A 12768-nucleotide genomic window follows, 5' to 3' on the forward strand; every position below is an offset into this window, starting at 1 on the left:
TGGATGAGTCAGTCGACCGTTTGCTTTTTAAACTTTTTAACACTTTAAGATATACAGGAAAAATACGAAGGATATAATCAAACTCCCACATTCTACTACTCAGAATTAGATACCATTCACATTTCCCGCATCTGGTTCCAATATCTTTTAAAGAAATAAAACACTACAGCTGAAGTTACGTTTAACCAACCAGTATAGAGGCAACCTCCAATGCGTTTGACTAGACCATGCCAGCACACTGAGGAGTTTATACACCGTAGTCCGTTATCCACAGGGGGTACCTTCCAAACCCCCCAGCGGTTGCCCAAGACCACAAATAGTACCGAACCCTATACTCACTGTGTATTTTCTTATACTTACATACTTATGATAAAGTTTATTTTATGAATTATGCACAGTAAGAGATTAACAATAACTAATAACAAAATATTGTTTCAAAACAATGTAATAAAAGTTATATAAATGCGGTCTCTCTTTCAAAATGTCATACTGTACTGTACTCACCTTTTCACTTGAAGGAGGCATTTTACGGCTTCTCGTTGACATATCTGAATTGCCAGCATCACTACTCTTGCACTTAGGGGACATTACTAAGTAAAAGAAGGGTGACCGGGACACAAGCCCTGCGACACCGCCACAGCCGGCTGCGACGTAACTCGTAACTCGAGCGGAGGGAGCGTCTCCAACGTGGCTGAGCCGCAGAGCAAAGGGCGGGACCGGGCAGGGCTCGCGAGATTTCATCTCGCTGCTCAGAATGGCGCGCAATTTTGATCTTATGATTTGTTTGTTTCCGGAATTTTACATGTAGTACTTTCGGACCGCGGTTGACCTTGATGAGGGGGGATTACCGTATATATATAAGGTATTTGTGTAGGTCTGTGTGTGTTTCACACCCATAGTGATGAGTAGTAGCATATGGTAGGGACCATTATGCCTCGTGCCCTTTCAACTTAACATTGTTTTCTGAGATGAAGCTTCATTGTTACACGTGAATCTCACTCGATCCTTATAGAGGTGGTGTTATGAATGAGGTGTCTCCCCTGCCCAAATCCATATATTAAAGCCCTAACCCCCAGAGCCTTAGAATGTGACTATTTGGAGATAGGGTCTTTAAAGAGATACTTAGGTTGAAACGAGGCCATTATGGTGGGCCCTGATTCACTATGACTGCTGTCCTGGAAGAAGAGATTAAGACCCAGACACACACAAAGGGAAGACATGGAGAGAAGACGGCTGTCTACAAGCCAAGGAGAGAGGATGCAGAAGAAACCAGCCCTGCCAACACCTTGATCTCAGACTTCTAGGCTCCAGGTCTGTGAGACAATAAACAGCTGTTGTTTAAGCCACCTGGTTTGCTTTGTCATGGCAGCCCGAGCAAACTAATACAGGCAGCGAATATTCCACGGAATAAAAATCCTACAGTATGGTTAGCCCTCCCCTAGTGGTGGATATTGAGATGAAAACTAAGCACAACTACGCATCCTTGCACACGGCTCCTTGTACACGCTTGTGGGGGAATCTCTAGGGCAATACTTAGAAATGAAATTGCTGTGTTACAGGGGAGGCGCATTTTCAAATTTTCAAGATCCTGCCAAATTGCTCTCTAAAGCATCTGTATCAATTTACAATCTCAGCAACAGTGAATGAGAATACCAATTTTCCCATGTCCTAGCCAACATTTGATATTCTCAAACTTAAAAATTTGTGCCAATATGATTGACAAAAATAATCTTATTGTTGTTTTAACTGTGCTTCTCTAACTACAGATAAAGTTGAATATCTTTTCACACATGCATTGCCCATTCTTATTTCACCTTTTATAAATTCTCAATTCATATCCTTTGCCTGTTTTCCTTTGGGTCATATGTGTTTTTCTACCTGATTTGTGTTAATTATGTACATTCTAGATAACAACCCTCTGTCTGCTAGCTGTTGTGTAAATACCTTCTCCCAGGCTACCACTCGTCCTTTAATTTCGTTCATGGTGTTATTTTGATAAAAGGTTTTTAATTAGATGTAATCAGATGAACCTTTATTTATAGTTTTTCTTTTTTGTGTCATCTTAAAAAATAAAAAAGTGTTTCCTCTCCAAAATTTATAAAGGTGTTCTCTTATATTTTCTTCTTATATTTCTCCCCTGTTTAGATCTACAGTACATCTTTAATTTATTTCTATGATGAGGATAAGTAGGAAGTTTCTTTCCCCCCCCCAGTTGAGAGTCAATTGTCCCAACACCATCTATTGAAACATCAACTACTTACTCCCACAATTAAAAAAAAAAAAAAAAACCTGGCTTTTGGGCTCTCACAGCAGTCGGCAGGAAGAAGCACCCTCAGGAAGGTGGCAAAAAGGGAGTTAAGAAGAAAGCGGTCGACCCATTCTCTAAGAAAGACTGGTATGGTGTGAAAGCACCAGCTATGTTCAGTATAAGACATATTGGGAAAACGCCTGCCACAGGAACTTGAGGAACAAGAATTGCATCTGATGGACTCAAGGGGTCGTGTTTTTGAAGTGAGCCTAGCTGATCTGCAGAATGATGAAGTCTTAACTCAAGCTAATTACTGAGGATGCTCGGGGCCAAAACTGCCTTATGAATTTCCATGGCATGGCTCTTATTTGTGACAACACATGCTCCATGTTCAAAAAGCGGTGGACCACGATCAAAGCTCACGTTGATGTCAAGACTACCGATGGCCATTTGTGCCATCTCTTCTTTGTGGGTCTTACCAAAAAATGCAAAGACCAGACTTGGAAGACTTCTTGTGCTCAGCATCAACAGGTCCACCAAATCCAGAAAAAGATCATGGAAATCAAGACCCAAGAGGTGAAGACAAAAGGACTTGAAAGAGTGGGCGATAAATTGATTCCAGATAGCACTGGAAAAAAACATTAAAAAGATTTGCCAATCTATTTATCTGCCCCAGGATCTCCTTTGTTTGTTCAGTCAAAATGCTGAAGAAGTCTACGTTTGAATTGGGGAAACTCATGGAGCTTCATGATGAAGGCTGCAGTTCTGGAAAAGCTGCTGGAGATGAGGCAGATGTTAAAATTGAATGAGCTGATGGATATGAGCCCTCGGTCCAAGAATCTGTTTACAATTCAGACTTTTCACAGTGACAAATAAAACCTATTCATGGTGCTTTAAAAAAAAAAAAAAATCAGACAGTACCTACAGACCATCTCATTTTAAGTAGTGTAATTTTCTGATAATGCCTCTAAAATAGAAGTATTAGGAGAAAAATGTCCCCCTTAGTAAGTAAATAAGCTGACCTAAATGGGTATTTGGATATGAGCCAAGCGAATGCTAGAGGTTGTCTGCCAAAAATGATTTTGATACGGGAAGAGTTGATGTTAAGCCCTTCTTCCTAACAGTCATTAGATAGGAGGGCCAGGTGTCTTTCTGAGACCACTCTGAGTTTGTAATGATTAAACCATCAGTGGCGTTTAGAAGGCTTGCCCTTCACTTGTCCCTAGCAAGGGGATGTGTCTCCCGCCCACGAGGGCAGTGATGCCTGCATGGAAATCTCTGGAATGACACGCTGAAGCTGGCTACAGTGTTGTCTCTGGAGGATGGGGGATGAGTGTTTGAGGGGAGGCTAATATTTCACTGAATCCCCCTTTTTTTTTTTTAACCATAAGCACATATTACTGATTTAAAATAATAATTCCTTTATAAAGCCAAAATAATTAAAATGTAATATGTCACTAAGACACACTAAGTAAAATCAGTAGAAAACATCTCACTGTTCTGCTTAAAAGATAAATATAGATTGAAGAGGACTTTTTGGAGGAATAATTGAATAGAAATTACATTTTACCTTAATTATTTGAATAATTTAGACCATTGGCTTTCAAATATTTCTTGGCCACAAAACACTTTGTTCAAACTAGACCTTTCTCAGAAGACCAACGTATAAAATACATCAGATGGAAATGCTATTCTTGTTTTAATGGAGATCCCCACCGGGGCTCTTCGAAGAGGCTCTGTGAGACCCCAGGGCTTTTTCGAGTACATCGAAAACCTTCCTTTTAAAGTCAATGTATTTGAGAATCAGAGATAAGTTATAGTTTCCTTTTTCACTTTCTTCATGTAGTAATTCTATTCCCTCTCTGAAATTCACAGCATTGTATATTCACTGATTCTGTGAACATGGCTTAAGCACATCCACTGTTTTCCAGGCTCTGGGATGGGCGCTGAGGAGGAGGAAGTGACTTGGAGATTGTGAGTTCTGAACAAAATTTCGAAGTGAGAGTAGAAGACAGCTGAAAGTCAGGGAGGGCATTCCAGGCCCGGGAGACTGCAGGGGAAAGCAGGGAGGAAGCAGGCTGGCAGATTTGGGGACGGGGTGGCTGGTGGGAGTGGGGGACTCAGTGTCATAAGATGCACAGGGCAATCTGTCGGCGGTGCTGAACAGGTGCTGAAACTGGAGAGGCAGGGACGAGTGAGTTATTACATGCACGGTGGTCCTTTCTAAGTTTGGACTTGGACAGCCACGAGGAAGCTTTCAAGCAGGAGATTGACACGGTCATATCTGTGCTTGGGAATCATCACTCTGGTCCAAGTGAGCATCGAAAGGGGACATGATTAAGGCAGGGAGCCTGGGTAGGAGGTTGTTGCAAATATCCAAGGAAGAGACAATGATGGACCGACCCAACCTGGGACAGAGAGATAAAGCAGAAGGGGGCTGACTCAGAATGCATTGGGCGTCGGTGCGAGGAGGAAAAGGGAGGTGTCTAGGGAATTCCTGGAGTTTGAGTTCGTGTAACTCAATGGGGTTAGATAACTGGTGCCAGTCGATACAGCAAGAAAGATGGGAGAGAAGGCTGGGGGCCACAGGCGATGTTTCATTGGGGTCGGCTTTTGTTCGAAGTACCTGTGAGATGGTGAAGTGGCCCTGTCCAGTAGGCCATTGGCCATGCAGTCCTGGAGCTCAGGAGGGAGCTCTACGATGGAGGAGATGCTTTGGGAGCCATCCTTGGCGCGATGGTAATGGCGGTCAAGACAATATGAGAGGACAGTCCCAAGGAGGCAGGGGAGGGGTCTCCCGTGAACTGGACTGAGATCGCTCAGCAGAGAGGACGAAAATCAGGGAGCGCGGGGTTCAAAGGAGCCAAGGGAGAGTGATTTAAGATTGAAGGCATTGTCAGGAAGTTCAGACGCTGTGCTGAGACGAAATATGACCACTCTTGCAAGGAGTAGAGAATTTTTTTTTTTTTAAATATTAAAGCCTGGGCCATAGATTTAATTGGTCTGGTATGGGGCCTTGGTAAGGATATATTTTTGAAGCACCACAAGAGAGCCTAATGTGTGACCACAGTTGGGAACCAGTTATTCTCTATTTTGAGCTACAAAGGATTGAAAAAGGTTACTGTGGGAGAAGTCAGACCCACACTGATCCATGCTGCTGGGTTACAGAGTAAAGGAAATGGAATCCAGCAGATTAAAGTGTGTCTGCGTGGACCGAGTTCTTTTTTGGTAGAGACAGGTCCTGAAATCGAGGGAAGACCGAAGCTGTGCCCCCCTTTGCTGGTGAGGAGGGTTTCACTGGGTTTTCCTAGAACATAAAAGACCCGTCCTCCAAATCATACGAGTCAATACCCGCCAAACATACTTCGGATTAATATATGAGCTTTGCCTGGTGATCTAAAAATCATGCGTATTTTCCGCAAATTTAAAGGAATACACATATATAGGATAAAATAATAAAATATTACAGAAGTAACATTCATCCCCCTCAAACTACCTCCACCCACAGCCACATCCAAAGGCCAACCGCTTGACCATTTGTTTTTGTGTCTTCTGGTGGTCACCCCAGAACCCTAAATATTACTCTTCTCTTTCACAATTTATCAATACTATTTATTATCTATCGATATTGAAAATGGAAGTTTGCTTACTCTGCGTTCGCTTCGCCTTCTCCTCTCCAAAGTGTGGTAGTTACAGCATTATGTTCGATTCTTCTTTTGATTACTTCGATAACTTCGACTAATGTTTTTAAAATTCTTTTTCTAATTCCATGAACTTGACACAGTATTTCTGAACTCCGCACGAGGTGAGATGAAGGTGCCAGCTCCCCTGCTTTCTCCTTCCGACTCCTGTCAGTTGACCTGTACTTTTCCATTGTTCTGATTGATGGCTTTATGTTTTGTCCTGTAACCATGATAAGTCCTCTCTGCTTGGTCGGCAGGTTAATTCTGAGTTGAAAACCAAAGAACTGCATGTAAATTATTTTAAGCAGGCAAATGTTCCCTGGAGAGCCAAGGACTGTGTTAAGACTACATTTCTTCCTCTTGGGTCCAATGTCACAACTCCTGGGTGACTCAAAAGAGAGTATTCCCAGTAGTGTGGTCAATTAATTCTCTCTTCTTATTATACTCCATCGATGATTCAAAATCATGGTTCATTTTAGTTTGCTGCGAATTGGACCATGATTTTCTTGTAACTTTTGACTTGGGGAAAGGGCTGCTAGAAATAAAAAAACACAAACATTTTGAACACTGAAAAAGGATAGTCTCATTGTAAACAAATCAATTCGCCATGTATTTATCAGTCTTGTCTGAATGGAGTTAATGTGGCTTTGCCATTGAGAAGCTAATTATCCACGGATATATAAAGAAATTCAGGTTCTGGATCTCAGAGATGGAAGTATCAGACCCTGAGAGTTGTCACTCAACCACCCTGAGAGTCTCACCACAATCAGCCAAAACCCTTCTGTGTATCTTTGGTGGATACTGTAGTATGTTGCCAAGACGCCCAAAGAACTAAAGCACTCGGCCCCTTGCCTCAGTTAGAGTCATCTCTGAAGGGCCATCCCATCTTCAGAGTTCCCCATGAGATGATGGGCTGAGGCCTCTTTTGCAACAGCTTTGAATTTCAACTTCTTTCTATGCCCGATCTTTCCTTCACTCTCTCACCGATGTCATTCCCCAAAGCACACCCCAATAAATACCTGCCTCAAAGTCTGCTTCCTGAAGAATCGTACTTACACCCTCGCTTTTCTCTCATACCCATAAATAAACAAAAGAAACAGTAAAACAAACCATATCACAAAAACAACAAATATAAACAAACAAAAAGGCTAATTTCCTACAGGGGATATTGGATTGCTGTGGACGTGGCTGTTCATGACATCACCATCATCACCACCATCACCCTTTAAGGTCAAGCCAGCTACCCACTCCTGAACCCAGCCAAAAGCATCCGTTTGGTTGGCCGAAGGGGCATTTCCATCCCAAAGGACGGACCCCTGTACTGAAGAAATAAGCCCCAGGCTCTGGTTGCCTGACTGCTTGGAAAATCGTTAAGCTATTTGAAACGTCATTAAAAAAAAAAATGTATCTCTAAAATTCTAACGCTAGACAGTTTTGGAATTAATAAAGGCATATTAAGATTATAAGCCTATTCCACTCCAAACAGAAAGAAAACATTCTAGGAACACAAAAACCGCAAAGGAGAAATGCCTGTTTCTTCAGGTAAGTCACTTCATGTTTGAATCATTTATTTACATAACAAGCCTTTCTGGACTGATTAAGGGAACTGTCAATTACATTTACCAACCTTTCTTCTGGTTGTGGGGAAGCATAGCGTTTTCTCCTTCCTTTATGTGGGAGTGCCCATGTTAGAGATTTGTGTCCTGACAACAAGACTCTTTCCCCTTTTTGTCAGTCTCTGGGAGGACTCAGTGCTCAAAGACAAATACTTCTCATTCGGAACCGATGGTAAAAGAAAAAAAAAAAAAACAACACGACAGGATCCTTTCCATCCCATGGGGCTACTGAGCCTGCTTGAGCCTTTGAAATGGTCAGGAATGAAAGTACGGTATTTTCTTCTTTATCCATTTTTAAATTCTAAGTCTTTCAATGCCCAGCTCAAAGCCCACCTCTGCTGTGAAGCCTTTTCTAACCACCCCAGTCGAGTATGATTTTCCTTCCTCTGAACCCCGACTGATACTTCCTGACCTGACCCCACTCGTTGGCGTAGTCTTCGCTCCTGGCAACGTCGGCCAACTTCCTGAGCTGGTTGTAGCAGCTACTAATTTTGCAGATTTATTCCAATCTCTCTTCTCCTGGGGTTCATAGAAATTGGTTCAGGGGTGAGCCTGTGACCTCGGCAGGACCGGTCAGTGTTTGCTCTGTGTAATTAAAAACACACGTTGGAAGAGAGAAACTCCTGTTTTCTTCTGGGTCATGAGTTGTAAGGAGACTGTGAGGCTGGAATTTCTCAAGGTCATCTTCCCAGGACTTCTGCAGAAAGCCCACGTTGGGGGATAGAGGGCCCTAACGACATCAGCCGAACCCCTGAAACCATTACTCTGAACTTACCAATTATGTGAGAAAATATATTTCCTTTTCTGCTTACATGAATTGCAGTTGGCCTTTATCATCTACAACCTAAGTGACTAATGTGCTCACTTAGAACTCCTTGAGAAAAAGAATGCTTAAGGGAAGAATCCTCTGCACCGCGAAGCCTCCGGGACCTTTCCATCTTGCTGCTCTGCTCTCGTCACGGTGTGATGAAAGCCGCTCGCCTCCATGCTTGGGCTCCAGCTGGACGTGGGGCCAAACACACGGCACAGGGTCTGAAGGTCCAGCTCTGGAGCTGACATAACCTCTTGCTCTCATAGTCATGTGGACAGTAATTAGCGACCCGGCCACATCTAACTACAGGGTAGGCCGGGACATTTAGTCTGTCCAGGTAGCTGTGTGTCCGGCCATGACTCTGTTTCTGAAGGAGAGAACAGATGTTGGTGCACAACTGTCAGTCTACCTCACACCTGGTGTTTGCAGATTAAAACAACTGAAATACCAAATCCTATTTAAATGTGTGCAAGATTGAGGCTGAGTCGAGGAAAAGCCGCTTCGTAAGTGCAAAGTTCTTGTGAGCAGAGAGCCATGTGGTCTACCGGGGAGGATGTGTATACTCTGTCAACCTAGCGGAGCTGGAGTGACATTGCCTAGAGATCCCTTCCCTGTCAGGCTCCAAGCCTAGGGTTGGCCGTGAGAGAAATGAGCGGGAGATTCGGAAGGTGGCAGTGAGGCCTACGCAACTTGCCAAGACCTCTCCGCCAGCCTCCACAGCCACACTCTGAAGGCTGGTGCACGGCACCATGCATTGCTGTGGCTCATGTGTATCGCTGCTTATTTGCTGGCTCATCTTGTTGCTCAGGGCAACGGCCTGCAGCTTCTCAGCAAATACCTACTCTCCTTCAGCTTCTCCAAGCACTCGGCCAGGTGCAAGAGGAGCTCCGTGTTCAAGGGCACCAGCAACTTCTGTGGGAGACATACGTGGGCTTCAGCTGGCCTCGCAGGTCCTTTAACCTCAAAGTTTCTCAGCTTCGGTGCTGCTGCTGCTATTCTGAGCCAGATAATTCTTTGTCGCATGGGGGCTGTCCCGTGCATCGTGGGATGTTTAGCAGGGTCACTAGCCCTACTCCTTAAATCTCAGTGGCGACCCTCATTCCAGCTGTGTGACAGACCAAACTCTCCAGATGGTACCAGCTGTCTTCTGGGGGGCAAACTCAGCCTGGGTCGAGAATTGCTGTCTTCACATCCAGTTTTTCTTCCCGCCTGCTGGCCTTGTGACCTACAGCAACTTCAGGCCCACATCTACTTGCAGAGGCCTATGCAACTTGCCGCGACCTCTCCGCCAGCCCCTACAGATATAATCCCATAATCGACCCCTCATCCCATGTACCTCACAGTGGTTCTGCTCAGGGCTACGTTTCCTGGGCCTGAGACACTGCCTTCGTGGGCTCCAGTCCCTTCCTCCACAACTGATATTTTAAAGCTATTATGGTATAAAAACAAATATTATCTAGGCTAGGCTCATTATTATATATTTATTAGGATACCCATTTTAATTAAAAGCAAAGCTTTTGTGGACCCCTACAAGTAAGGGGTGCCCTAGGCGTTGTGTGTCTAATGGAGAAGTTGGCCCTGGGCCTGCTTCTTTCGCCAAACCCTGGCTGACAGGTGCGCTCACTTCACACATTACTTTCTTTGTAATCAGAACAAAAACACAGGCAGCAATGATTTGCTTCTTTCAAGACCAACCTGAGTTTAGGGGAATAACTCCAAGTACTTGACGCTGTACTCAACGGTAGCAGAGCAGATTTGGCTGAAGACCCTCCATGCGTCTGCTTTTTTTAGTCTACTATCTGGGTCAATAGGAATGATAGGAGCTATTTAGGGAATTCGGGAGAAAAGATGAGTGTGAAATAAAACTCCCTTTTAAAAACCTATCAAAGAAAACAAGTGTGTCTCAAGGTAAAATTGTAGACACATGTTTTCTATCTGATTGTTAATAATCGGATATAAATCATCTACTGGAATCATAAGGGCCAATCCTGGGGTCCCTCTCCCCACCCAGTGACGGCTGTTTCTGATTAGCTTGGAGCCTGCTGCCCTGACAAACAACGGGTGTCTCTTGGGGTCTGGGGAGGACAGGAAATTAAGCCATCAGGCATCTTGCCTGTTATTCCCATGCTTCCCTCAAGCTGTAAAGGCATCAGATATGAGAGAAGGGAACATATAAACTGGGCAAAGTCGGAGGAAGTTGGGGTGCCGTTTCATCCCACACCTCCCTCAGCAGGTCTGTTCACAAATGTTCAATATTCACTTTGGAATTAAAACACCTGCTTTACATCAGATGGTTGATAGCCGGGCACCACTGTGCATGGCAGGAAGTTTGCATGAAAGCACCAAATTCATCTTTTAGCAAGAACTCTGCTTTTTTTTTTTCCCATGGAAATATCAGGAAACCATTTTGAGTTGAACAACCAAACTAAAAGCAGTGGAGTTTAAGATAAATGTTATGAAAATTGCATAAAACATTATATCAAAACCCTTGGCAGTGTCGAAAGGCAAGATTTCTGAATCCAATGAGTAGCTGAAGAAGAAAATTCAATTCCATTTTTTCACTTTGTCTGCCAATTTTATAGCACTTCATTTAAAATGGAATCTCTAAAGAATCGATTCAAATTAGCTTTACAGTTTTCCCCAAAGAATCTGCTTTAAAATAAATTGAATTGGAGCATGTGACATAATAAGTGAGCATAAAATTCATGTTAACTAGTCCGAAGGAAAAACTCATAATAAGGAAACAAATAATCTCACATGACTGAGCTAAAAATAGTCTTTAGATTGTCAGTTTCAAAACTGAACAAAAATGGGGGGAGTCGTTTTAATAATGACATGGCGCATTTCCCCCTAATGGAACGGCCTTGAATTTTGTAATAAATTACAGAAAGAGAATCCTTTGGGTAAAAAGAAGAGACCAGACATGAGTTGCTTTCATAAATAGAGTGACAGCAATAAAAATATCTTCCAGCTGGGGCTGAGCAGCTTTGGCTTCAACATGGTGGCTTCGCCACTGAAGACCGGGCAGAGCAGGGATGAGCCATCATCACAGCGAGGATGACCCACTGGCGCCTGCCTGCCCTGTTTAGAAAACAGCTTTTGCTTCTGCGTTTGCTTTATTTTGATCAGGGATTGCTATCACATGGATTTAGTTAAGATCTCTTTATGAAGTTTATTAGGACTCTGAAGCTCCTTGAAGACAGAGACAATATCTTAGTTGCCATGGTAACAAGCCCCATCCCTATCACAGTGCCTGACTCATAGTCAGGATCCCATAAATGTTTAAGGGAGAAACACAAAAAAAGAATAAATGAATTCATTGTTTAAATCAGATTAAACTTAATTTTTAAAATGATATCTTTCAAAAAAACTTCACAGTTAAGTCGGGAATCTGCAGTCAGTTTAATTTAGGAGGAAATGGTCGGATTGTGGTGATATTTTTTTTCACTCTACTGAAGTCAAGAAACAAAAAACCCGGTTTATCATTGAAGGAGGCTTGACGGAGATTCCTTAAAGCCCTGCCTGAAAGTAACCATATAGGAGTTAACATTAATGAGACCCACTGTCTTAGAATTTAGCTATGCCATGAAGTATGGGACTAGCTCCCTTTTTCACAATACCCATTTGGGCTTTAAAAAGATCGTGTTCTTTTTCCTAATACCCTGCCTACCCTTCCATTTTCAATCTACCCATTCATTGGTCCATTGATCTATCTGATCATCTGTCCATCAAATACTTAAGGATATATTGATAAATAATAATAACAGCTAACATTTATTTAGTGCCTATTGTGTGTCAAGCACTGTTATGAACACTTTATGCTAATTAACTCACTTAATCCTCCCAACATGTCTGTAAAGGATAGAGGATCATAATCCACACTTCACGTACAAAGCAACTGAGGCACAGCACGTTCACACCCCTCGGAAGAAGGGAAGTCGAGAGTCGAACCTGGGGAGTCTGGCATAGAACCACCAGTCTGCTGTACTGCTTAGGTACAGTCTTGACCTTCATCGGCTTCACGTTCTAGTGGGATAAACAGAATTCAAACAACTAATTATGTAATTTTAATTTTTGCTTTGAAGGAAAAGTACAGGTATTAGAAGAGCGTGTGACAGGCAGAAGTAGCCTGGCCTGAGGAGTTTGGGAAGGTCTGGCTGCTGAGGAGGTCGGCCCCTGGGCTCGCACAGGAGGTGTCTGGGTAGTGAAGCAAAAGCAGGAAAGACTGTCCATGCAGAACAGCGTGTGCAGGGGAAAGAGGTACCTGTGTTGAGAAACAAAAAGGGACCACGAGGCCTTTGGTGTCCGCCGACATCAATACGATCAAAACTCGACTCAAACATGAGCGTCTTCCAGTTCTCCGACCCACTGACTTCCACCTTGTTTACCCAGCTGTGGAGTCAGAAATCC

The 12768-nt window shown here is 43.3% G+C and overlaps 1 protein-coding gene and 1 pseudogene across 1 annotated transcript in view; one reads left to right on the forward strand and one right to left on the reverse strand.

Annotated features, from left to right (window-relative positions):
• EFCAB11 (EF-hand calcium binding domain 11) overlaps positions 1-12768 on the reverse strand; it is a 302187-nt gene that overhangs the window by 160515 nt on the left and 128904 nt on the right. The gene's annotated exons all lie outside the window — the stretch shown is intronic.
• On the forward strand, positions 2313-3117 carry LOC107515612 (annotated as a pseudogene).

The sequence above is a fragment of the Rousettus aegyptiacus genome, unplaced genomic scaffold (genome assembly GCF_014176215.1).
Source record: "Rousettus aegyptiacus isolate mRouAeg1 unplaced genomic scaffold, mRouAeg1.p scaffold_m13_p_3, whole genome shotgun sequence".
Lineage (NCBI taxonomy): Eukaryota > Metazoa > Chordata > Mammalia > Chiroptera > Pteropodidae > Rousettus > Rousettus aegyptiacus.